The following is a 25,093-nucleotide window of genomic DNA, read 5'->3' on the forward strand; positions in this document are numbered from 1 at the left end:
CGTGGGCACAGCACACCAGAGCCCCAACCACCGCACTTCCAGGAACTTACCCTAGAGGCAGTGATCGCGGAAGTGCAGAAAGATCTCCCCACAAGAATACGAATCCCGGTGCTGTTGATAATAGCAAAGGATGTTGTTTGTAATAGCAAATGCCCAACAACAGGGGACTGTCTTCTGCAATTATAACGGAAGCACGTGATGGAATCCCAAGCAGCCATTTACAGTATGTCGAAGAAGGACATTCACTGGCATAGAAATATAATTACCATACACGTTGTTAAAGTGGAAAACATTTACCAAACAGTATGCGTGGTCACATATTTGTTAAAGATTAAAGTTAACAAGGATTATCTCTGAGTAATTTTTTTATTTTCCACTTTTTGTCTGTTTTCTAAATTTTCTACAATAATCATTTATTACTTTTGTGAAAATAAGAAAACAAACGTTTGTAAAAGATGTGCTCAGAAGCAAGAGACAGGGGTGAGAAATGAGGAGGCATTTGAGACACCAGGTCTGCTCCCAGCTCTACCATGATGTGCTGTGTGCCTGCGAGCACACCCTGCCCCTCTCTGGGCTTCTGCCCATTAGAGGGGGCTTGGGCTAGATGATCTCTGGGGCTCTTCCACCTCTGATATTCTACAATTCAGTCCCCACTGTGTGCCACCAAGGGGAACCCAAGGCAGCTAAGAAAACAGGCTCCCACAATGCAGGGGGACAAGTGTGGCTGTGGGGAAGGAAGGGGTTTGAGAGAACTGAGGGGCACTTAACGCCCTGTGGAGGGGGAAAGAGGGCGACCAAGGAAGGCTTCCTGGAGGAAGTGGCACCTGAACTGACCAGAACAACAAGTAAGGTTGACCAGGGGTAGAAAGAGGGAGGGGCACATACCACAGCTTGGAGATAAGGGAGCATGCAGAGCTTTCCAGGAAGTCCCTGCAATCCCAGCTGACAGCAGGGAAGAAGGGGCAAGTTTCCTGGGTGGAGGCAGGGCTGGGGTGACTGGTCCTGTTTATGCCCAGGGTGCACCTGTATCCTATTTCCCACTGATAAGGGCAGCCCTCTGCCCTGCTACAGTGAGCCTGGCCCCTTGGCTGGGGGCCAGGACAGGAGCACAGTGGGTGGGGCACCTGCCTACTCAAGCCACCCCACCCCACGTCCCCTGAGGCCTGGGCGCTGTGGTCATGGGCCCTCGGTCCGTGGCATTAACAGTGTGTGTGTTAATGATGCAACCAGCAGTGTCAGGCGTATGGGAGTCACAGACCCCTGTGGGAATCTGACTTTTTCCCATAAAAAATATGCACATATGCTGGAAAATGCCGTGATGGTTTCCAGGAGTCCAGAGCTCACGCCCCCACGCCCACCCACAGACCTAAGCCCTGGGTTAACAGAGCCTAACAGTCACACGTGCAGACTGGAGCCAGGCAGCTTCATCCAAGCCCGAGCCCCACCACCCAGAAGCTGTGCCATCTTGGGCAGGTTACTTAACTTCTCAGTGTCCCCAGTTTCCTAATCTGTAAGATAGGAAAACTTGACATACTTCCCGAAGTTGTGAAAATTAAATAAGTTGCTAGATATGAAGTGCTCAGAACCAGCCGGCACACAGCGCTGAGTGACGGTCAGCCACTGCTTTCATGCCCCGCCGTGGCTTACATAACGCACTCACATGTAGGTAACAACAGGGCCCAGAGAGCAGCGTCCAGCTCCGTGCTCTCTCTGAGGTCTCCGACAGCACTCAGAATCCCTAATCTCCATTTCCAGAGGAAGTGGCCTTTCCCAGGAGCTAGGTGGACAGGCAGGGGCTGGATGGTTAGAGGCCAGGAGGCTGGCAGAAGGCCATGGCAGAGACCAGGCCCAAGAGGCGGTGAAGGGAGAAGGAGAGTGGGCCTCCCAGCTCCTGTCCTCAGGGAAGGCCACAAACCCCGGGGTGGGGGTGGCAGGAGAGCTGGTTGCTTGGTAAACAAGGTGCTGGCCCCCAGTGCACTGGCAGGGGCCTCCAGCACTGCCCCCACTGCACCTCCTCAAAGGCCTGGCGCCTGCCATTCAAGGCCCTCCAGACCCGCCTGCATTCCAGAGCCCCTGTGGCTCAAGGGATGGAGAAGTGGGGGGCTTCTAATCCCCCTGGAGCCACCAAGGCCTTGAGGACAGCTGGGTCTCAGCTGGACTGAGAGCTGAGGCCTCACTACCTCCCTGCAGCCCCAGGCCCGCCAGAACCTCGCCGACATCACCAGCCATTCTCCTAAAGTCCAGCCTTGCCCAGCCAGTCACCAGTCTTGGTCGTGCATCAAGGCCTGTGCTAATAAAGTTCCCACTGCCTGGAATGCCTGCCCCTCGGGATGCTTACTCATCCTTCAAGACCCCAGCTCCAATGTCATCACCTCTCTGAAGTCATCCTATCCACCACCCCTTTCCCACTCCATGTCCCATTCCTCAGGCTCCCGCCCAACCCCACTGGGTCCTAGAGAGGATTGTGGGGAAGCCAGAGAGTGGGAAGCTGAAAATCAGGACCCTCAGGCCAAAACCGGACACAGATGTATGTTCTTTGACTTGCACGCATTTTTCTTTAATTTGAGATTAGTTATTAACGTTTTAAAATCAAGAGATTTCACATAAAAGTCAGAACTTTTCTTTAAAAGGAGCCCATTCTGGTGACACTGGGCATGCATCCCCACCAGCCACTATCAGCAAGGCACATACAACGCCAGGCTCAGATGCGCCAGGCGTGTATTCTCCAGTTAACGCAGCCCATAACCAACCTCCTTCCTGCCCAGCCCCTGGGCGCACCTCAGTGTGTGGTCCATGCAGAGTAGACTCGGGGCATTTCTACACCTGTATCCTGCAGATCCCAGGGCAGGACCAGGACTTACTGACCTGTGTGTGGGCAGATCCTGCCTGGCACCTGGCACACACAGGCTCTCCACAAACACCAACTTCCCTTCTTCCTCTTCCCCACATGCCTGGGAGCCCTAAAGGGCAGGGACCAGTTCAATTCATTGTGGAAGCTCTCACCACTTTCCCAGGCATAGGTCCTTATTGAGCACTCAGGATATGAATGAATGAACAGCTGTAATTATGCCCAGTTGACAGGTAAGCAGCCTGAGGATCCAAGGTGAAGTGACTTGCCACAGTCACACTGGAAACCGCTAAATCTTGACTCAAACAGGTTTCCTTCCTGATTTCAAATTTGGTCTTTCATTCCTCCATAAACCCAGGAGCTTCTACAACAAAAATAACAACAGCAATAGTACCACTATAATTGTCATCATTGTTATTTTTTCTGCTATCGTGTAGTGTGCATTTATCATGAGCTTGGCGCTGTGCTAAGTACTTTTACATACCTTATCTCACTGAATCCTTATGACTAATACTGTCATTATTCACATTTACAGTTGAGGGAAATGAGGCTCAGACAGGTCAAATCACTTGCCCAAAATCACAAATCTAGTCATTGGCAAAGCTGAAATTTGGACCCAGAGTCCACGAGAGGGAGATAGCTCCAGAGCCTATGGAGGAACCTTGGCTGGAATAGGGGAGATAATGAGGGGGCCTCAGCCACCGAAGCCTCCAGTCTTCAGCCAGGCTCCCACTGTGCTCTCCCAGCCCTAGGCCCAGCTTTTCCTGCCAAGGTGCTAGAGATAATGAATGAGATGCTCTGGTCGTCATGGAAATGCCATGGCAACGCCACACTTTCGGGAAATGCCACGGTAACTGTGGCCACTGCTCTGGAGTTGAAAGTCACTCCCTACCCCACCCTCCCCTCCAAAATTCTCTGGCTTCCCCACAATCCTCTCTAGGACCCAGAGGGAAGGAGGCAGAGGTACAAAGGCTGCGTAGCAATGAGGACTGGGGAGGAGTCCAGCCCTGCCCTGGATGGACAGGTGGGCTCCAGGAGTGAGACCGAGAGCTCCCTGAAACTAGGCTTCCTGTGCTTTTCGTGGTGAAACGCACCTAATGACTCAGCTTGCATGTACTTGGTGCCTACTGCATGCAGCAAGCCTCCTGTGAAGGGCTGTACGCATCACGCTGCTGCGCCCCAACAAGCTGAGAGGCAGCAGGACAGTGGTGGCTAACATCACACTTACGGGTTTAGACTGGAGCCAGCCTGCCTGGGTTTGACTCTTGCCTTCAGTCTCCACTAGCCTTGTGACCTTTGGGCAAATCTCTCTGAGTTTCCTCAAGTATAAAGGAGGGTTTACACTACTTACCTATCTCGTGGGGCTGCTGCTAAGACTGAGAGAGATGATGTGTGTAAAACAGCTAAGCGCCTGGCACACGGTGATAGAAGCTAATAAAATTATTATCCATTCAACAGATTTGGAAACTGAGACTCAGGAAGCAACTGGCCCAAGGTCACATATCAAGTTAACAGTGCATTCAAAAAGAGAGGAAGGGAGGTCAGGTTTGGGGGCACACTGGGAGTTGGGAACAAGCAGAGACCCATTCCCCGTTCCTGCATCCTGTGCTCAGTGAGCACTAGGAGCTCCCAAGCATGGCACTGGGCACTGAAGATGCAGGCCTTTGGCCTTTTGTGTCTCTGGTGTGATGCCACTACAGGGTGAATGGAGGAAGGTCCCCACAGCCCCGCATGCTCACCCAGCCCTGCCTGGGTCATTCCTGACAGTGCCCCCAACATCCCCCACACTCACATGCACACAAATGCACAAGCAAATTCACATGGCACTGACACGTTCAAATGGTGTCATCACCGGCACCTGGGCCACAGGCACAGCATGGGGCGGGAGCTGAGGAGAGGTGCAGGAAGAGCCCTGCAAGCAGGCTCAGAAGTGGGTGTACGGGTATCCGAGCTCAGGGAGGATGGGCGGCTACAGGCCCAGGCACTGGCAGCCCCACATGCAATCCCAGGGCCACTCCCCACAGCTAACCCAGCCCCTCCCAGACTGCCACACCCCCGGCACAGTCACACCACCACCCACTACCCAGCCACACCCCACAGCCGCCCAGCTCCACCAGCCACCCTGCCCCAGCCTGCCCCACCCACTATGTACAGCGCAGCAAAGAAAATCCTCCACATTTGCTTCCCAGCTGTGCGGGAGTTTCTCCTGCACAATTACACCCTGGGGATGCCAAGACCAGAAGTAAATCCCTTCCTCTGCTGCAAGCTGCTGCACACCCCATCCCCCACAGCCCCGCAGTGCTGCCTGGCTGGGGGCCAAGTTGCTGCCCATCAGTCACCCCAGAGTCCAGGGCTGCCACCAAGGGACCATCGGCAGTCTAGCTCAGAGTCTCAGGTTGCAGAGTGTGCGGTCTGCCCTGCAGTGAGCACATGGGGACGCTGAGGCCCAGAGAGAGAAAAGGACCTGTGGGGTTGCATCAACTAGGGCTGCCCCACCCCCACCTACCGTGGCCCATTTTCTTATCCATTAAAACCCTGCCATCCTTCTCCAAGGCCAGCGTCAGCCCAGAGTTGACTTCTTCGTCGGCTGTGGATTTCAAAAGTCCTAGATGAGCTCTCCTGCTCTGCATCCCACCATGCAATGCCAGATTCATGCTGCCAGATGTCAGCTATTCTCGCAATTAGAACACTGGTCCCCCAACTGCACCGAAAGCTTTCCAAGGCAGAAGCGGTCGCCTGCCCATGGTAGGTGCTCAAGATGTGCCCTTCCCAACCACCTTCCCCTTTGTGAATCTGCTATGAGAAATCTCCAAGCTAAATGCATTAATAATATGAATTTCCATTTATTAGACACAATATGCCTGTACTACAAGTTATTATTTAACCCTTACAGCAGCACCATGACCTACATTTCCCTCATTTTACAGATGAGGAAACTAAGGCCGGGAGGGGCCCATGACTTGCCCCAGCCCACAGAACTAAGGGTGACTGGGAATCTGAACACGGAGCCACCCTGCTCCGGAGCCCAGGCTCATCCTTTAGCACCAGGGCCCTCTGTGTTCCCCAAGGACAGCGGACACACATGAGTGCCCTGGACCTCCCATTCTCTGCTCCCTCTGGATGGTGTTTTCTGCTTTTGTTTTCATCCATTTGATGTGTGTTTTAACATCAAAAGCAGTCTCTAATGATCCTTCTTGGAAGCAGACCCACAAATCTTCCATCAATAAACAAGCGAACAAAGCATAAAGCACTGGTCGGCTCCCAGGTTCTCAACCCGGGGTTTGTTCTGGGTTCCCCGGCAGGGACTGCCTCACAGAAAATCTCAGGAACTCAGACCCCACTTGGTGAGAACCTGTTTTCTTCCGACTGGACCTGAGATGAGAGTTTACCTTTGCACCAGCTCTGAAGAAAGGGCTTACTGAGAAAACAAACAAGACAGCTGTGGGGAGGGTGGGAGGGGGGAGCAAGACAGGTCAGGACCAGCTGCCCTCCCGTCCCACTGCAGCTCCTAATGCAGACCAAGGTGGGCAGGCCCGTCACAAGGCATGCTATTCACTAGCCCATGAAGCTTCCCAAATAGGGCTCTTTCTCCGCTCAGCTCCCAAATCCATCTACGACAGTCGATCATCCCTAACTATTTTCCCTAGGCTCAGATCATAGGCACTCGAAAGGAATGGAATGATATTTCCTTGCAAATTATCATAACCTCCCTTGCTGACAACAGCCAGCACCGACTGAGCTCCTGGTAACTCACCAGCCCTACACTGGGGCCATGCTGACAGTTTTCCCTGATTAATCACACCCAATCCTCATACCCTGGTGGTAGTGTCACTGACATGTGCACTTTACAGACATGGAAAGCTAGGCTCAGAGAGGGTAAGCAGCTGACTCAACGTCACCTAGCTGGGCAGTGGTAGTGCTAAGATGACCCCACACCAGCCCACCTCAGAGCCCCTACACAGTCCTGCTGCCCAGCATTCCACACCATTCTTGAGTGAGGTCTGAGGCCCAGTGGGCACCCAGAGAGAGGCTTCCTGCAGGTGCTCAGCCTCAGCTGCCTAAACGCAGGCTGACCCAGCTTCTCCAGCAATAGGAAAGCCTTCACTGGCAGAGAAGGGCACCATGCATCCCAGAGAAGCAGGGCCTCAGCTGGAGGGTCCTCACCTTCCCCTGCGCCAGGAGCCTCTGTCAGCCCAGACAGGCAGGGATCCCACATGAGAAAGGGGGACTGCCTCCATGCCCTAAGCAGAGGCCTCATGCCAAGGAAGAGGAGACAGAGGTCGGAGTGAGGCTCAGAAGCACGAGATCCCAGCCAACGAGGACAATGGTGACCTGCACGCCCCACGGGTCTGCCATGCCAGGTATTATACCAAGCACTTCCCAATCATGACCTCATTTATTTGTCACTTATTCCCAATGAAGTAGAACCAAGTTTATCATGCCCTGAACTTCTCCCCTGTCTGCTGCTCCTGCAGAGAAGCCGGGAAATGCCGTCAGCCCCCACCCTCCCACATGCCCCCAACAAGGTTGCCAGATGCCCCTTGAGAGATTCTGAGAAGCAGTCTTAGTTGGGGGGACCTCCATCTCGTGGATGCAAAAGCCAAAACCCATGTGGGCCTAGAGGACATGTCAGCATCCAGCACCTCCACTCGCTCCCTGTGTGCCTCTTGGCAAGACCCTTCCCTTCTCTGAGCCTGTTTCCTCAACTGCACAATGAAGGATGTGGACTAAATCAGAAGTCTGTGACCTCCTGGGGTTACAGAATCCTTTGAGAATCTAATGAAGGCTGTCAGTGGACTCTCCCAAGACAGATGCCACATTCCATACAAATTCAGGGTAGTTGTGACTGGCCCACCAAAAGCCAAGTTAAGAACATGGAAACTCTCTAGGGGCCCCTCTGGCTTTGACGAGCCAAGGCTCTCGGAGTCTAGAGAGGACTGAAGCCACGAATACAACATCCGAGTGCCCTGGGACCTCACCATTCTAGCTCCTGCCCTGGCCCTACAGTAAATCTTTAACTCTTGGACCTGTTGGCTTCAGGTGGATCTGCGGACTTGCCGAGCTGTCAGGAGAAGCCACATGAGAAGCTATGTGTGACACTGAAAAGGCTTCCTTCCCAGCCCTAAGCCGCTGCCTTCTCCTCCAACAGGAATCTGGCAGGTCAGCCCTGGGCCATCTCCCTGGGGCTCCAGGCACTGGGACCCTTGAGGCAACTGCTTCTGGTCCTGACTGGAAACAGAACCCACACCAGGCTCGAGGACCAGCCTGCCCCAACCCCTGCACCCCAGGCCCCTCCTGTGTAGGTATGAACACACACGCTGCACATACACGCACATCCAGATAGACCTAGGAGGACTGGACAGGAGAGAGGGGACTAGGAGCCCACGGTCAGAGGGTATAGGGAGGCCAGGGAAAGAATGACAAGACCCACCAGACCTCCAGGCAGCAGCCACTCAGCTCCGCTTCACTTCGCTGCGTCCTCTCAATGGCTCCACACTCCTCACTTAACAGGGCCGCACCTAATCCGAGAGCCAGGACAAATGGCATTACTGTCGGCGGTCCCCTCCCCGGGGAGGGAGGGAGGAGGGTGGCCCTAGGGCACTCTGAGCCACCAATCACATTCCTGGAAGCCTCCAGCTCCCCGCCATGTCCCTTGTCAGAGGCCACCAGCCCCTACCTCCTGGACCTCAGGAAGAGGTGTCCTGCCTGATTCTGCCCCACACCCAGAGACCCCACAGCAGGCAGGGACCCCGCGTGGAGGTGCCTTTCACAGAAGAGGAGAAAGTATGTCCCTGACCCTCATGCCGATGGGCCCTCTGGTCTCTCTCAAGAAAGGTGGCAGCCAGGGGTGGAAGGAGCCTTCACTGGCACCGAGGATAACTGGGCTCTGGCTGCAGCTCTGTCTGACTTCCTCTGTGATCTTAGGCAAGGCCCCTCCCTGCTCCAGGCCTCAGTTTCCCCACCTGCCCTGAGAAGAGGAAGAAGGACCAATATCCCTATTGGAGCCATCTGGTGGTCAAAGCATCTGCACTGCTAGCTGTTGGCCCCTGCCCCCAGCCCAGCTCACCTGCCAGGCTCTTCCCATTGCCCCACCCTGCAGAGGAGGAGGAAGGGTGACGGCCAGTATGGATGGTGTAGAAACTGTGCCAGAGTGTTGAGGTCCTAGAGCTGAAATGGGCCTTACGAAGCCCAGAGACAAGAAGCAACTCGGCCATGGTCACACAGGCAGCTGGAAAGGGGCGAGGCTAGCCTGGGTTTGCTCTTCAGTAGCAAACACGTAACGGGATCCACCTGCAAGCGTATTTGCCTTTTTAGAGGACACCAAGGAGAGCACAGGGCAACGTGCCAACGTCAGAATTTCAGGCCCCCAAGAGCAGCAGCAGGAAAAAAGATGGTGCGTTTGTACACGTGGAGCTTAGGGATGGAGACTGGGCCGACTGCCCAAGGCCCCCTCATGCCACACCACGAGGGTGGCCTAGGATCCCAGAGGCACTGGGTAAATCCCAGGAACCCCCGCAGGGATTAGCAGCCTTGGCCACCTGAGGCCTAGCCAGCAGGCCTGGCGGTGGTGATGGGGACACACCAGAAAGACGCCCCAAGACCAGGCTGCCCTGAAGACATGAAAGCCTTGGGGACACTGAAAAGGTTCCGGGCCCTGTGGCCAGAGCAGAGGGAAACCAGGTGCTCTGGGGCAACAAAGAGAAAGGGAAAAGCTCTGAGGCCCTTGGAGCCGCAGAAACCCCCTAATCTCCCAGAGGCCTGGGGGCACAACACGGGGCCTGCTGAGACCAGGGAGGCTTCACCCAGGGCCCACACGAAAGCAGCATCGTCCCTCCAGACTCGCTGGGGCTTGTCACCACAACAGGAGCCTGCCGCCAATCCACCTTGGTGCGCGGGGCTCCACACACTTCCACGGAGACGCAGCTGGTGGTGAAGGGGGCAGGGGGTGGGAGGTGGGGGTGAGAGGGCCTTGCTTTCTCTGGAATACAGATGGCGCAGACACACAGCAAAAAGTGCCAGAGGACCTACTTATCATAGGCTGATTTTAAAGGGGCCCAGGGGCCTCGATGAGATTCTAGAAGGTGCCTTGCAGGTATCCCTGCACCCTCAGGACTCAGGGAACAGTTCACGAGGTCAGGAAACCAGAGTTCTAGTCCTAGACCAGGCCAGAATGAGGCAAGCGAGGCAGCAGACACAATTGTTAAGGAGGCACTCACTCGCAGGTGTCCCTGTGCACCTGCATGATGATGAGAGTGAGTGTCACCTCACAGCAGCACCTGAGTGTGAACGTTGCTTAGAATTTGCCTCTAGGTGCCTCACTCGCCTCACCATGGTCCCAGCCTCGCACTAACCTGCCAGTGACCTCAGGCAAACCCCCACTGCTTCCTGGGCCTTGCCTTGGACACCTGCAAAATGGAATCGCACCAAACGACTCCCCCTAACTTCTCCTAACTCTAAGCTGGACGATTCTGTAGGGAGCATAACTGACCTCCACAGCTCATCCCAGAAATGAGCACAATGGCCCCACTCTCCACCATCAATTAACCCATCACTCACCATCTCCAGGCAGAAAACACATTATACAACCACCCTACATACCAGTGTGCTGGGTCCTTTACTAAATGCTGGCTCCACTTCAGCATGGCCTCGTCTTACAAATGTGGAAACTGAGGCTCACGGAAGTTAAGCAACTTGCTCACACTCTCAGTTGGGAAGTGCTTAGCTGAGATTCAAACCAGTGTCTGGCTTTAATTCCTACATTCCATGGCATCAGCCAGATAACCCAAAACCCACTAGGGCCTGGAGGATGCCATCGGGTCTTTGCACCTCCCACATCTTCGAGTGTGCAATGCTTAGGCTAAGATGAAAGGCAGGCTGGTGGAGACCGGGGGCAGGCAGGGATGGGAAGCCCGCGTGGGCGCTGAGTATTTGCAGACTGACCAGTCTCCAGCCAAGCCAGTTGTGCACCACTGTGGCTACAATGTCCTCATCACCATCTGTACGCCACAGCCACTGCTGTGCCATTTTTAAATCATTACACAGACACAAAGCTTTTTCACAGACAGTGCTTTGGTGACACATGACAACCTTAGAAGAACATAGCAGGGATTTCTTCCCCCTTTCTCAAATGAGGAAAGTGGGGTTCCCAGCAGAGGAGTGACTTCCTAAAAATCCCACAATGAGGCAGAGTTTGAGCGTAACTTGGAGCCCGTCTTCTGCCTCCCAGTGCAGGGTGTTGTCTCGCCTCCATGCTCTCGACTTTCAGTTCAACCAGCATTGATGGGCCCTTATAACAATGACCATTTTTGAGAGCTCCCTCTGTGTAGGTATTAAACCCAGCACTTCACACATTATGTCATTTAACCACCATGACATCCTCGTAAATTAAGTATTGCTACTGTCTTTGACAGACTCTCCGGAGACACTGAGGTTCAGAAATGTGGGGTATCTTGCCCTGGGTCGCCGTGCTAGGAAGGGGCAGGGTAGGATTCAAACTGAGGTCGGTCTGGCTCTGGGGCCTGAGCCCAGAACCTCCACTGAGACTGGAGGGGACAGGAGACCAGATGTCCTCAAACAGCGTGTGCGCCTGGCAGGTTACGGCAAGATTATGATAATAGGAGGACAAACAAAGCTCTTGGAGAGCCCACAAGACGGAGGCTGTTACAAACATCCGGGCAGGAGGCCAGGAGTCTGAGCAAGGGACATGGAAACAGAGGGAGGTGACAGATAGGAGGGAGGTGGCCTTGTGAGACCTTGGTCAAGTGCCTTGCTCTCTCTGGATCTCCATTTACTCAGCTGTTAAGAAAAGTCCCTGGAATATCTCCAGAGCCCCCACATCCCTAAAAACCCTTGGACCCTGGGAAAACAAGCAATGCCTGGTGACAGCCTGGCTGCAAGCCCTGGGGGACTCTGAAATGTCCTTGGCTGTCCTGGCATGGCTCAACTGCTGGGAAACAGGCCTACAAAAGCACAGGGTCAGACGGCATGCCTGGGCACCACTGAAGTGTGGGTCCTGAGGGGGCCACATTCCGCCCATTGTCGACCTCTCCATAGCTCCATTGGAGCAACCACCCCCAGCCTGGATCCAGACCAGGCACCGAGGTCACATCCAGGCGCTCAATGGAATGCCACTCAAGGCCTGCCCTGCCCCTGCCAGCCGTGTCCAAAGCCCGACATGCATCAGCTCAAGTCCCCTCAACGTCACCCACCCCTCAAAGCCCCTCACTCACATTCCCTGAGGTCAGCCACGGGGATGTACAGAAAAGGGATCCTATGGGAGACCTTAGGGAAAATGAGCACCCATCCCCGAGGGACCTATGCAAGACGGAGGCTGCCCATGCCAAGTCAGTGAAGACCTCAGTTGGGGAAGCAAGGGAGAGTCCATCAGCCCTCAGTTCTCACTCCGGCAGGTGGAACAGGCTCAGGGGCTTGCCAAGAAGACTCAGCCTCAGTCTCTACACTTACAGCTGCCCCCTCAAAGTACATGCATGACGTGCTCCTGCTCAATAACCTCCCATGGCTCCCACCACCCACCAGGCAAAACCGCTTAACTTGATGGACTACACAGGTCACTGGTACTAACTAACAGCCTCTGTGAACTGGGTATGGTATGTGCCAGGGCCTTTGCTAAGTGTCTTATGTGCATTTCTTCATTTAACTCTCACAGTATCCCTGTGTGGCAGGTACTATGGCTGGCCCATTTTCCAGATGAGAAAATTGAGGCTCCAAGAGGTTATGTCACTGGCCTGGAGTCTCACAGCCAGGCAGCAGAGCAAGGATTCACATCCGTGCCTGGACTCCAGGCCTGGGTTCTGAACCACTGTGCTTTGCGGCCTCCTCAAGCGTTCCCTGCCCGCCTCAGAGCCCTGGGGCCAGCTCAGCACTTCCATGTACAGGAGGGAAAACGAAGGCACAGAGAGAACACTCTCTGTGCTGGTAGCAGAGCCAGGGCAAGGCCTGAGGCCTCGGGTCTCCCCTTCCAGGGCACCCCTGGCCCCTCCCCAGAAGGAACTCCCACCCAAGAGGCATGCCAAAACCTTGACAATGAATTCTCGGAATCTCCCTTCTTCCTCTGTGTAGAAGGAAGGGCAAAGCAGGAAGAGGTTTGCAAAGAGAAAAACGAACATGAAGGGCCCAGGAAACATCTGTTCTCACAGAACAGATTCTCAAGGCTGGGAGGGTCCTACAGGGACCCCTCACCCTCCTGCAGGAATCGCTCCTTCAACAACTGGAACATGCAGGGCCCAGGACCAATCTCTATGCAGGTGTCCCACCCCTCTCCACCCCCAGGGTAGGCTCCAATCTAACACATCTGACCTAAAATCTCCATTTCTCTCCCCAAACCTGCTTGTCCTGCAGCCATCCCAGTCTCAGGAAATGGCAATACTGTCCTTGCAGTCTCTCAGGCCAGAAACCTTGCCGTCAACACCTCTTCCTCTCCCACCCCACATCTAACCCATCAGCTCATTCTGCAAAATCAATCCAGAATCTGACCCCTGGCTGCCTCCCCCACTGTCTCCACTCTGAGCACGCCCTCATCCACATGACTGCAGAGCCTCAGGGCTGGGAGTCCTGCGTCCACCCTCGTCTCGTCTCTGCGTGGCAGCCCACACTATCCCTCTCAAATGTATGTTGAAACAAGTCAGTCCTCAGCCCAGCCCCTCAGCAGCTTCCCCTTTACTCAGACTAAGCAGCAGAGTTGTCTCTGTGGGCCAGGAGGCCCTACACCTTCTACCCTCCACTCTCCCCTGGCTCCATCTCCTAACAGGGCCGCTCGTATTCTTTCTGCCCAGCCACTCCAGCCTCCCTGCTGCGCCCCCAGCACCCGCACCCTCTGGCCTCAAAGCCTTGCACTGCTGTTCCCTCTGCCAGGAACGCTCTTCCCCAGATACCCAGTGGCTCCCTTGCCTGGAGTCTGCTGCCCCCTTACCAGAGAGATTCCACGACCATCCAACCACCCGACACAGAGGAGCCCTCCATCGAGTCACAGTGTCTACCCCCAACCCAGCTTTATTTTTCTTCCAGGCACTTCTCCCCACCTGACATATAGTTGTATTTGTTGGGTTGTTGATTCTACCCCACCAGTCGAACGCCAGCCCCAAGTCTATACAGGGACTGAGTCTGTTTCGTTCACTGCATCCCAGTGCCTAGAAAAGTGCCTGGAACAGAGTAGATGCTCAATAAAAATCTGTTGCATGAGAGACTACAGCCTCGCTCATCTGAACACACCTTTTGGTTTCTGCACCCACTAGGAGACCAGGACCTGGAGGCTGAGATGACACCCCACCTGTGCCAGCTGAAACCCTCAGGGTCGTCGCATGAACAGTTCCCAGCCAAATCCCCTTCCTCTCCCAGGACAACTGACTGCTGGACCAGGATAGGACTTAACAATGGTCCCTGTCTAATGCCTCTGTCCACCTTCTGGCCACTGAGGGAGAACTTCTGGGTCTGACAGCTGGGCCCATGGGGCGGCTCTAGCCGCCAGCAGGATCATGGACGGGGCTGCTGCTGCCCGCCCTCCTAGCCCACTAGTGCTGCCGGGATCCAGCATCCGACAAAGGCTGCCCCATGCGCCCAGCAAGAGGAGGCGGAGGAGGGAGGCCCAGCGCACGCCTGCCCTTCTCCTGTTGTCAGCAGGACGACCATCAGAAGGAAGCTCTGTTCTCAGAAGAAAGAGCATGAAGCCCAGTGCCAGGCGGAAATGGGCACAGAAGCAACTGGCCCATCAGAGACAGTTAAAGGAAAAACAAAAAAATGGGACGGAAGATGTTTGAGGGGTAATTTGCACACCCAACCGGTTTCATGCCTCCAGGGTAGCTGTGACGATGATGGCTTCACTTTTCCAGGCCCAAGGTCCTCACAGACAATCAGATGATTGTCCCAGCTGGGTGATCTGGCACTGACCCTGCAAAGGAAGGTCGCGACAGAGGAGTGTGGCCTTGCCTGGGAGTGAGAAGACGTAGGGTCCAAGCCCAGCTTTCCACACACTCATGTGTGACATTGGGAGAGTCCCTCCCTCTCTATACCTCAGGTTACCCATCTGTAAATGGCTTGTCCAGGCCTGCACTTGAAGCCTCAGCCTGCCTGCCACAGGACCACACAAAAGGGCACCCCTCAGCCTATGCAGGTTGCTGGGCTGCCCAGACCAGTCCTCCAACCTCCCTGGGCTCAGGACCTCCCTATGGGGCCTGACACCAGGGACACAGCCTCTGCCCACTTTGACCGAGGATTCCAGCTTATCTCCTCCTCTGACATCAGGGCACTGCTCTCCTGAGCTGTTACCTGAAGAATGTGAAACCCCTCTGGGCCTGGCCAAGGGGCCCCTCACTCCACCCAGACCCTAACACTTGCTGTGATCCCCGTCATCCTCTCCAAGAATGGCTCACAAGGCACTTTCAGCCACAACCACTAGGAAGAGCTCAGCGTGTTAGTGCACATAGGGCAAAAGAGAAGCCCAGAGAGGGGAAGACGCATGTTGATGTCACACAGCACAACTGCCACCCAGGGGTCCTCCCTACCAGCCCTAGGCTCCATGAGCTAAGACAGGATCCTCAAAGCATGTATACAGACCCCCATGTCTGAATCTTCTAGGAAGGGAGAGGCTGTACCCTAGACTGAAGGAATCGAGGATGGGAGACAGAAATCTGCATGCATTTTTTACAAGCTTCCTAGGTCTTTCTTGCGCCCAGAACAACTGTGACCTCTCAGGTAAGACCTCTTCCAGGAGGAGGCATCTTAGCTGGCCTCGAGGGATGGTTAGGATTTCAATTAAAAGAGTGAAATAAATCTTGGACGGACAGACAGCCGGGCAAAGGAGCTGATGGATAAAGCCCATACTCTAAGAGGAGAATAAAGCAGAGAAAGGCCTGAGGGAGGGGAAGCCCAGTCCAGTAAACATCTGAACTGATCCCCCCGTCCCTCTGTCCCCACAGGACACACAGGGCTGGACAGGATGCCCTCTGAAGGCTGCCACTCCCAGCCTCCCTTCCCCCTAAAGTCCTCCAAACCCCTGGAAGAGTGAGAGGCGGGGACAGCTGCAGGCAAAAGGCTTCTCTCCTTGGTTATATGGCAGCATGGGGACCACACTTTCAGTGACTGTTTATCTGCAGCTTAAGAAGTTGCCTGGGTCAGTGGCTAAGCAGCCACGGCTTATCTGGGAGGAGGATTCGAGGGCCACAGGGCAGACTGATCCAGCAGCCTCTATTAAATGGAAACTTCACAGCTGGTCAAGAGCACCACTGCCATGCCTTCATTCATCACGGAAGCACTCGTTATGCTCCTTCTGTGTACACAGCCCTGAGCCTCAGCACAATGCTCAGCGCTACAGTCAGCACAATAGGATGCAGAAGGAGTCAGCCCCCCAATTTCTACCCGCCTCAAAGAGCCCATGAGGCAGACAGAAGACGCCCCACACCAGAAGGCAGGAGAGAAAACAGGCCATGCCTTCAGGACAGGGCTGTCAATGCAGATGCCTAGGGGCCTGGAAAGGTGATGTAAGTGTGCAAAGGGGCCAGGTTGGGATGGGGCAAAGTGGAGCGTACGTGCCTCATCTCTAGTAGCTGCCACTGGAGAATGCAGGCTTGAGGTTTTCTGATCTTCCTATTTTTGAAGTAAAGCCAGAAGTTGGGATTTTTATATGAAATCTCCTGTTGGCAAATCTCCTGTTAGCTCAATATTTGGCATGGGCCGAGTAAAATCTGCCCGTGGGGCGGATGTGGCCTGCCAGTTTGTGGCCTCTGTTTTCTTAAAAGGGACAGAGAATACAATGTGGAACTCAGTAGAGGAGACTTCCCTGCAGCTGAGGTACCAGGGAAGGCTTCTTGGGAGAGGAGGCATTGGCGCTGGGCTGCAAGGATGGGGAGGGCACTCCTGGGGAGGGAGTCATGGCAGAGGGTGGGCACACCTGCTGGAACCACAGGGGCCGTGGGACAAGAGCCCCCCCAGCCTACAGCCTACCTTTCCCGGATAAAAGGAGTCCCTCTCTCCCTCCCCAGGCACAGAGGTATCAGCTCTGTGCATCCCCAGGTGGCAGAAGGAGGGGCCGCCTGCCCGGCAAACCTCTGGACTAAATCAATTGGTGGCAGAATAGTGTGGGTTCGATTTCATTCTTGGAGCTTGAGGAACAGGTCGGCTAGTGCAACAGCTCCATGGGGGAAGGGAGAGGAAGAGACAATGGAGGACAAAATGAGGTTGAGGATCGTGTCCTGCCTGGCCAGGCCCGGCTGGTTACATAACCCTGCCTCAGGACAAAGCCACGTTTAAGCACCAGGGAGGGCCTAGGCTAGGGAGTCCTGGGAGGCAGAGGGGTACCTCCCCCTCGCCTGCACACCCCTGCTCTTCGGCCTCGCCCTGCAGCTCCTGGAAAGCCCAACAGAGTGCAGAGCTGGAGGTGGAGACCCCAAGATAAGGCACTTAATGGGACCACACAGCAACTCAGTAGCAGAGCCGGAACTAATAGCAAACTTTTACCAAGGGATCACTTTGTACCAGGCACTGGGATAAGTCCTTTACAGGCATCACCTTATTTAAAAGTCTGTAACACCATGAGGCAACTATTCTTATTCCCACTTTACAGAGAGGGAAACTGAAGTACAGACACAGTAACTCACCCAAGGTCACGCAGCTCCTAAGTGGGGAAGCTGGCTTAGAATCCAACAGGGCCCCCCCACTCCCCGCCAAGACCACACGCTGAACCATGATACTGCACTGCCCCCAGGCTACCTTCTACTAGAAGCACACTGCCTCTTCAGCAACCTTCTCTCAGCCTGCAGTGCATGCGAGCGGCCCCCTGCCCTCCTGTCAGCACTTTGCAGGACACCGAGTCCTCTGACAACTCGATGAAACCTACAGAGTTTCTCTGCAGAAAAAGAATGCACAGAAACTCCTACAAAAGGTTGCACATGATTTCAGGGGTTCACAGACCCCTGCATTGGTGAGAATGGATGGGTCAAGATCACAGGATACTCAAGAGATAGGGGGTGGCAGAGGGAGGGGACTCCCCCAAGCCCTTTGGGCCCCTTCACATCTGTAAACTCAGAGCCCTAATGCATAGCCACTCAAGTCCACAGGCGTGGGCACGAATGAGAGCTCAGGGTCTAGTCATCCCTCAGGGCTAGGAGAACAGAATGAATCACAACACACAATAGCCTTCGCCTCTGCACCCACTTGGTGTGACTCACAGCTCCCAGCTGTTGGGCAGACGGTGCACAGCTGGGCCCCAGCATCTGGACGAGGATAGCATCATCAAGCGCACCATTCTGGCCTCCTCCCCACCACGCAGTCACTATCCAGTGGGCCCACCTCGCTGCAGATCAGACCTGGCCTTGCCCCAACCCCAGCAGCTCTGAGTGTTTACAAGAGAGACCCCAGCACAGCCCCTGCCCAGCCTCCACGCGGGCCGTGGCCCTGGGAGTGCTAAGCCAAGAAGACAGCCCCTTGCAAGGCACCGGGAAACCAAGCTCCAGTCCCAAGTCTTCTGCTGCCTCACTGTGGGACCTCAAGCAGGCCCCTCCCCCAACTCAGAGCCTCGGTTTCACCAACTATAAACGGGGGAGACAACCTGGTCAAGTCCTTCCCAGCTCCAAAGCCCTGCGCCTATAAACAACAGCATCTGACAAACTTCACGGAGCTGTGGGATCCTGCTTCAGGAAGTTACATAAACATCCTTCAGAGAAACAAAAGTCAAACCTAAAGACTGCTTTTTTTTTAAGGATATCAAGAAGCCCTTTTTATAGTGCAACTTCCCCCATCCTACTTCCATTGTTCCAAATATCCTCTCAGGACCCAGAAAATACATTTGGTTTCCGTCTGGGGTTTGGGCTTCTTGGTGTTCTTCCTCTTAGAAGCTGCCTCACCCCTCCTTGGCAGCTTTCTCCGCAGGACACACCCATCTCTGCCCCCAGCATTGCTCTGGGCCACCCTGAGGGCTACGGCTCCCCAGCCTGCCAAAGATGGGGGCAGGGACAGTTGTCCGGAAACAAATCCTTCTGTGGTCAGAACAGAGACAGCTCTGGATTCTGGTCCCAGTATGTGGCCCTAGCTGGGCAAGTCTTTGCTTCTCTCTGGGCCTCAGCTCCCCATTGAGAAAGGAAGGGGTCCCTAACTGTGTCAGAAAAGCCCTCGGGTACCTTGGGGCCACTGAGACAGAAAAGAACAGCTGGACAGACAGTGGGCTCTGATCTTCACTTCCCTATCCCCTCCTGCTAGAACCAGAGGAGATCCACTTTTCTGTCTCTGATTTTACCTCTTGTCCTACCTCGGGGACCTTGAACTCAGCACTGAGTCTCTCTGTGCCTCAAATGGCCCAAAAGACAGGGAGAATGACAGTGTCTGCAGTGGGGGCCAGAACTGGGGAGCCTGAGCCCTAACCATCCCAACACAATCGTATCACCGCCCCCCCCCAAGCCTGATTCACTCATTTAATAGAATATATACTTTCACATCTTTAGAAAACCAATCTACGTTGTGCCTTCTACACCAACACTGCAAGACAAGTCCCCACTGCCCTTCTCTCCCATGAGATCATGCTTCTAAACACCTCTACAGAATTCTACAGAACTGCTAGATCTACCACCTTATGGCCTATGGCCTCAGTCTACAAAACGGGGACAATAATAGTGCCTACCTTCCACGATGATTCTGGGGATTACTCCAGATAAGATTACATAGAAGGGCCCAGCAAGTATTGATAAGCTCTCAATAAATGTGAGTAGCAATTATATGATCATCATCATTAAAATTATTGAGATGCTTAAAACCACTGGACCGGTGACAGCTAAGGACCCTTAGCCCCTCTCAGATCACATCCAGACACTGTAATGGCTAATGCATACACGCACCCCTGCCCCCAGCATACACACTTCTCTGAAGCAGGACTCACACTCTCTGCCCAACCCGAAGCCTGGGCCCAGACCCAGAACACAACCAGCTTGCTCCAGGCCCCCATACTTGCCACCCATGCTTCAAGTCTCCAGTCCTGCCTTCCTCAAGTAGCCCCAGCACTGTATCCTGTGATCATCAGAACCACAGTCCTGTGTCACAAGATTGTTTCCTGGGGGTAGGAAGCTGTTATAAGATGGTGGCTCCTTATAAACAGGGTAGAGAGAAACAGGGCTTTCCTCTGGGTCCTCCACATTTGCTCAATGTCTGGATATGCTGAAAACAGGAAAGCCCAAGGAGAGAGGCATCCATTCTTTTTAATACCTAACCAAGTGTTTCTCAAACTTTAGCATGCATTGAAATCCCCTATAGGGCTTCTTAAAACAGATTGCTGGATCCCACCCCTCAGTTTGTGATCTGCAGTGGGACTAGATAATTTGCATTTCCAACAAGTTCCCAGGTAATGCTGATGCCACTGGTCCAGAGACCAACTCTGAGAACCACTGACTTAACCTGCAGGTGAAATCAGGGAGAGTTTCTGTGAATATGTGAGGCTCACACTTCTGTAAAAGCAGAGTAGGAGCTGCCCAGGTGAGGAGAGGAGGGAGGGAATCCAGGCAGAGGGAGCAGCACCAGTGAAGGCCCTGTGATGACGATGCTCATTTCTCCTCACCCGGCCTCTGCCTGGGCAGGTCGTGTAAACCAGAGGTGGCTGCAGCTGCGCAATGACTACAGCAGACCTCCGCCGACGGCCACCCAGACCTGCCTGGACAGGCCGATCCTTGGCCGGCCTGCCGGTGATGAGAATCCTAGCCCTGCCTCATGGAGCCAGACCTCAGGTCTGAACGAGGCCAGTCCTCACATCTCAACCACTTGAGTGCCAGGATTCTGCTCCGCACCTCCAGACGCCACCCCTTCCATCTTGGCTAGATGCGATAGTTTACGTTTCCTCATTTCTGGTGCCTTGCAGAACAAGTCTGCTTCATCTCGCCAGAGCAGCCCCTCAGAAAGCAGCAGACCCTGACAGTAATCCCCCGAGTCTGAACCTCTCCAGGCTGAGTGTCCTCCTCACTAAGCCTTAGGTGCTACATCTGCTAAAAGGGGATAATAATGGTGCCTAATTCCTACCGCTGTCCGGAGGATTAAATGAGCTCCTCCGTCGGTAATAACAACACCAACCACAACCACGACCATAACTAACAGGGACTGAGCTCGTAGTTATGCACCTTCCCTGCATTATCTTTCTAAATGCTGTGAGATGGGGACAATTATTATCTCCTTTGTACAGATGAAGAACTAAACAGCTTGCTCAAGGTCCCATAAGTAGGAAGTGGCCCAGCAGGGATGTGAACCCAGACCGTCTGGCTCCAGAGCCAAGCTCCCAGCCTCTGCTCTGTCTGTGTCCTAGTCACCTGCCCCAAGATCTTGCTCAGATCACCTCTCCCTGCCACCATCCACTCCCCTTCCCAGGGCAGAGGGAGGCCTCTCAAGGCTCCAGCCCACAGTGCACAGAGTCCAGGGTAAGCGCCCCTGGTCCTCAAGGCAGCCTCAGGGCCTGCCAGCCAGACCAACTTATCTGGCACAAGTTTTAGATACCACTCAACATGGCCACGAGGGACGAGGCTGGGCCTACAGATAGCTCTTGAGCACCTTAACCGTGATGAAAGGACAGAAGAGGAAAAACAGGTGTAACGAAGAGAGGAAATTCTGTCAGGCTTCCGGACAAGACCAGCAGCTCCCACACCCCATGCAAATCACCCTATCTCTCAGTGCCTCGGTTTCCTCATCTGAACAAGCCTTCTCAAGCCACTAGACAGAAAGTTTAGCAACTCAAACTCCGGGATTCTGCTCTCCATTTTAAGAGGACAGATCACCTCCCAGGTACAAATAATAATAACAATAACCGTCGTTGTCTGTGAAGAGCACCTATTCACTGGACTCTTACCATGGGTCAAGCACTGATCTGCTCAGCCTCCCTAGCAGAACAGGACTATTATTATCCTCATTTTGCAGATGAGGAAATCAATACCCAGAGAGATTTGGGTAATTTGCTCTAGATCTCACAGTTAATGGTGGCAGAGCTGGGATTTGAACCCAGGACTTCTGACCCCATTCTGCAATGCCGCCCACCCCACTGGTGCAGAAACAAGCCCCACACAGCCCCTGCATCCGGAGCACAGAGCCTAGAGGAGATGAGACACGTCTTTAAGGAACCAGAATTCAAAGCCAGGCATGTGAAGGGCCCCGTGAGAGGTGCAGATAACAGGCTCTGCACATGGAAAGGAGGGAGCGGGCAACGCCAGCTCTGTGGAATTAGGAATGACTGCACGGAAGAGGTGACACTGGAGCTGAGCACTGGCGGGGGAGGATTTTTGGGCGGGTGAGGGGAAGCGACTGGGTGCAGCATTCCTGCCATGAGCAGAGACGTGGAAGCAGGAAGGGACGGGGCACACAGTGGGAGGGAAAAGAGGCAGGTTTTGTTGGAGGGCTGAGGGGGTTGTGGGGGTGACATGGAGCAGCACCTCCCATATCTTGCCCTCCAGTAAATACGCACTCATTCGCAAACCACATTTTAAAATTAAATCCAACTTGTGTCAAGAAATAAAACAGGCAGGAATAAAAAGGGTCAGGAGGCAACTTAACACAAACTCTCCTCCATCTAGATAAGAGCTTCAGTCCCCCCTGTGACTCCGTGACAAACAGGCTCTAGCCCTGAGGACACACAGTCCAAGACATCCACCCCTTGCACCAAGCTCCAAACCTCCAAGCTGGGGCAGAGCTTTGTCACAGCCCCACAGGCAGGAGAAAGCACCTTTGCTGGTGACCCCCAAGACCAGGAGACCCTGCTTTAACCCCTAGTGTGGAGAAGGAAGGGGATAACCCTGGCCCCCCACCCTGACTCCTCCCGTTCCTCACTTTCAAACCCTCCAGCTCTTTCCCCCAGCTCCTACTGATTTGGCATAATTTAGACTTATTTCTTCACATTTGAGGAAAGAGAGACTGAACCCATTTCACAGACTGGGAAATGGAAGCAGAAGGTTCCAGTCCTCTGTGAAACCACAGTCCCAGAAAGCCCAGGCTCCGACAGCTGATCCAGACATCCCCAGGGGCCCCTTGAAGGTCAGCTGGGCTGAGTGCATTCCACAGGGCAAGGACTCTCCCAGGCAGAGCACTGTGGGCTGGGCACATACAGAGAACTTCCCGAGATGCGCAGGAAGGGGCAGCTCCAAAACGCTATGAGAAAAACAGGGGGCGGAAGTAGGCCAAGTGCCACCCCAAGTGTTGAGACTCTCGGGTGAAAAGGGAACTGAAAGAGGTCACCCAGGCCTGACCCTGCTCTTACACACCCTCTGCACCCTCTCCAACTCTCCGGCCTCTCTGCATTCCTTGAGCAGTGGGGACCTTGCCTCCTCCCCAGGTAGCTTATTCCCCTATTAGCTTCCCTGGCACTCTTGGTGCTGTCTCTGTCGTCAGGAGCCGCACAGAACAAGACTATGCCCTCTGCCCGTAGAGAGCCCTGAAGGGATTTGAAAGCAGTAACACTGCCCCCTTAAGGGCCCTTCCCCAAACCTTAGACCACCTGTGATGACCCCAATCCTCAAGGCAGCTACCAAGTCCTGCAGCCTCCCGCTCCTTCTCTCTCAGTCCCATGGCCTGAGTCAGACTTTGGTTAGCTCTCTGCTGGACCACGATCAGCAGCATCCCTGAGCTGGTCTCATCCCTGCCAATCTTGCCACGATCTTTGCCCAAATGACCCATGAGAGGAGCAGCACTACAGGGCAGAAGCAGTTCAGGTCTGGGTTCAAACACAGCTCTGTAAGTGATTCGATGCCTCTGAGCCTCCATTTCCCCATCTGAAAACAGGGCGGGGGTGGCATTACCAGTGGCAGCAGCAGCTACTTTGCAGGAGTATTGTGAGATTTCAATGGGGCATTTGTAAGGAGCCTGGCACAAGGCGCAGTAACAGGCATCGACTCAACGAGCTGCTTAAAACCCTCTGTCCTCTCCACCAGCTACAGAGTAAAATCCAAACTCCCAAGCAGGATCCCGCAGGCTCCCCAGGACCCGAGCTTGCCCCCACTGACCCCCTTCCCGCAGCCTGCATCCTCACAAACACTTCCTCCCCCAGGAAGCCCTGCCGACATTAACAACCAGAAGAGCTTTTCCCCTCCACTGACCTTCCAAAGCCCAGCTATCACTGATCACATCCTGCCTCTTCGCCATCACTTGATCCTTGTCTTCCCTCCCCCATCAGATCAGCAGCCTCTCCAGTCAGAAACCAGCAGCACCTCACCCCACTTCATTTCCCCATCACCCCTGTCCACAGACATTTTCCATACATATTTAACAAATTACCCTAACGTTCCATTTCAAGTAAAGAATGTCCAAGTCCTTCAAACAGTCCAGATATTTCAAGTCATACCCCAAACCAAATTCCAGGCCAGCAGAAGTTTGCCCAGTCTCTAGGGACTTGCAGGCCTGGCTGTGGCCCCAAAGCATGGAAGACAGGTCAAGCAGGGCAGAGAGGGCTCTGCACTGCTGAGGCCAGAGCCTACTTCTAAGTTTCTTAGTCGGCCCCTCGGCCAGCCCCCAGCCTATGATTTCATACTCTTAACCACATCCCCAACTCGTGATTGTAAAACTGTTCCTTGCATACCCCTTGTGATAAGAGGCTCACTATCCATCTTTTCTTCCTTGCTGGCTCCTCTCTTCACCTGTTGATTCTTCCAGAGTCCTCTCCTCCTGCTCTGATCACAAGAACAAGGAGAGTCTGACCACATGCCAACCGTCATCCTATCCCTCAGGACTCCTTTCAGCCTTCTGGCCCCTCCACTCAGTCCTTCACTTTTCTGAGTCCCCACAAAGTCCAACTAAGTAGTGAAATTTTTCACTCTTGTTCCTGAGAGCTGACAGTGAACTGTCAGCCCAGGAGGGCTCCCTATCCCCTGAGCCCAGGAAAAGCCTATGGACCCTGGACACCCCACGCACAGTGCTGCAACAGCCCTCGGAGCAGTTAGAACAGCAATGCACAAACTTCCTCTCCCAAGAACTTCTTTTATCATCTACTCCTACTCCATTGTTTTCAGATGTCACATTAACTAGCAATTTGTTTTCCTTTTTTTAAAAGATTTTTAATTTTTTTTCCTTTTTCTCCCAAAGCCCTCCAGTACATAGTTGTATATTCTTTGTTGTGGGTCCCTCTAGTCGTGGCATGTGGGACAGTGCCTCAGCGTGGTTTGATGAGCAGTGCCATGGCCGTGCCCAGGATTCAAACCAACGAAACACTGGGCTGCCTGCAGCGGAGCACGCGAACTTTAACCACTCGGCCACGGGGCCAGCCCCTCCATTTTTTAAGAAATTATTCAA

At 54.1% G+C, this 25,093-nt stretch overlaps 1 protein-coding gene across 26 annotated transcripts in view; it reads right to left on the reverse strand.

The window, feature by feature from the left end:
- Positions 1 to 25,093, reverse strand: part of NDST1 (N-deacetylase and N-sulfotransferase 1) — an 80,736-nt gene that overhangs the window by 28,779 nt on the left and 26,864 nt on the right. For 5 of the 26 annotated variants that reach the window (XM_070233968.1, XM_070233958.1, XM_070233947.1 and 2 more), the window contains exons 2-3: positions 8,285 to 8,367; positions 51 to 111 (exon numbers count right to left, since the gene is read on the reverse strand). The exons of 3 other annotated variants lie outside the window; for them this stretch is intronic. The gene's annotated coding sequence lies outside the window, so the exon portion shown is untranslated. Of the gene's footprint in view, positions 1 to 50; positions 246 to 3,003; positions 3,213 to 8,279; positions 8,368 to 25,093 lie in introns of those variants that run through there. 18 more of the 26 variants (XM_070233970.1, XM_070233949.1, XM_070233960.1 and 15 more) reach the window with 6 other exon arrangements.

This window comes from Equus caballus, chromosome 14 (assembly GCF_041296265.1).
Source record: "Equus caballus isolate H_3958 breed thoroughbred chromosome 14, TB-T2T, whole genome shotgun sequence".
Classification (NCBI taxonomy): Eukaryota; Metazoa; Chordata; class Mammalia; order Perissodactyla; family Equidae; genus Equus; species Equus caballus.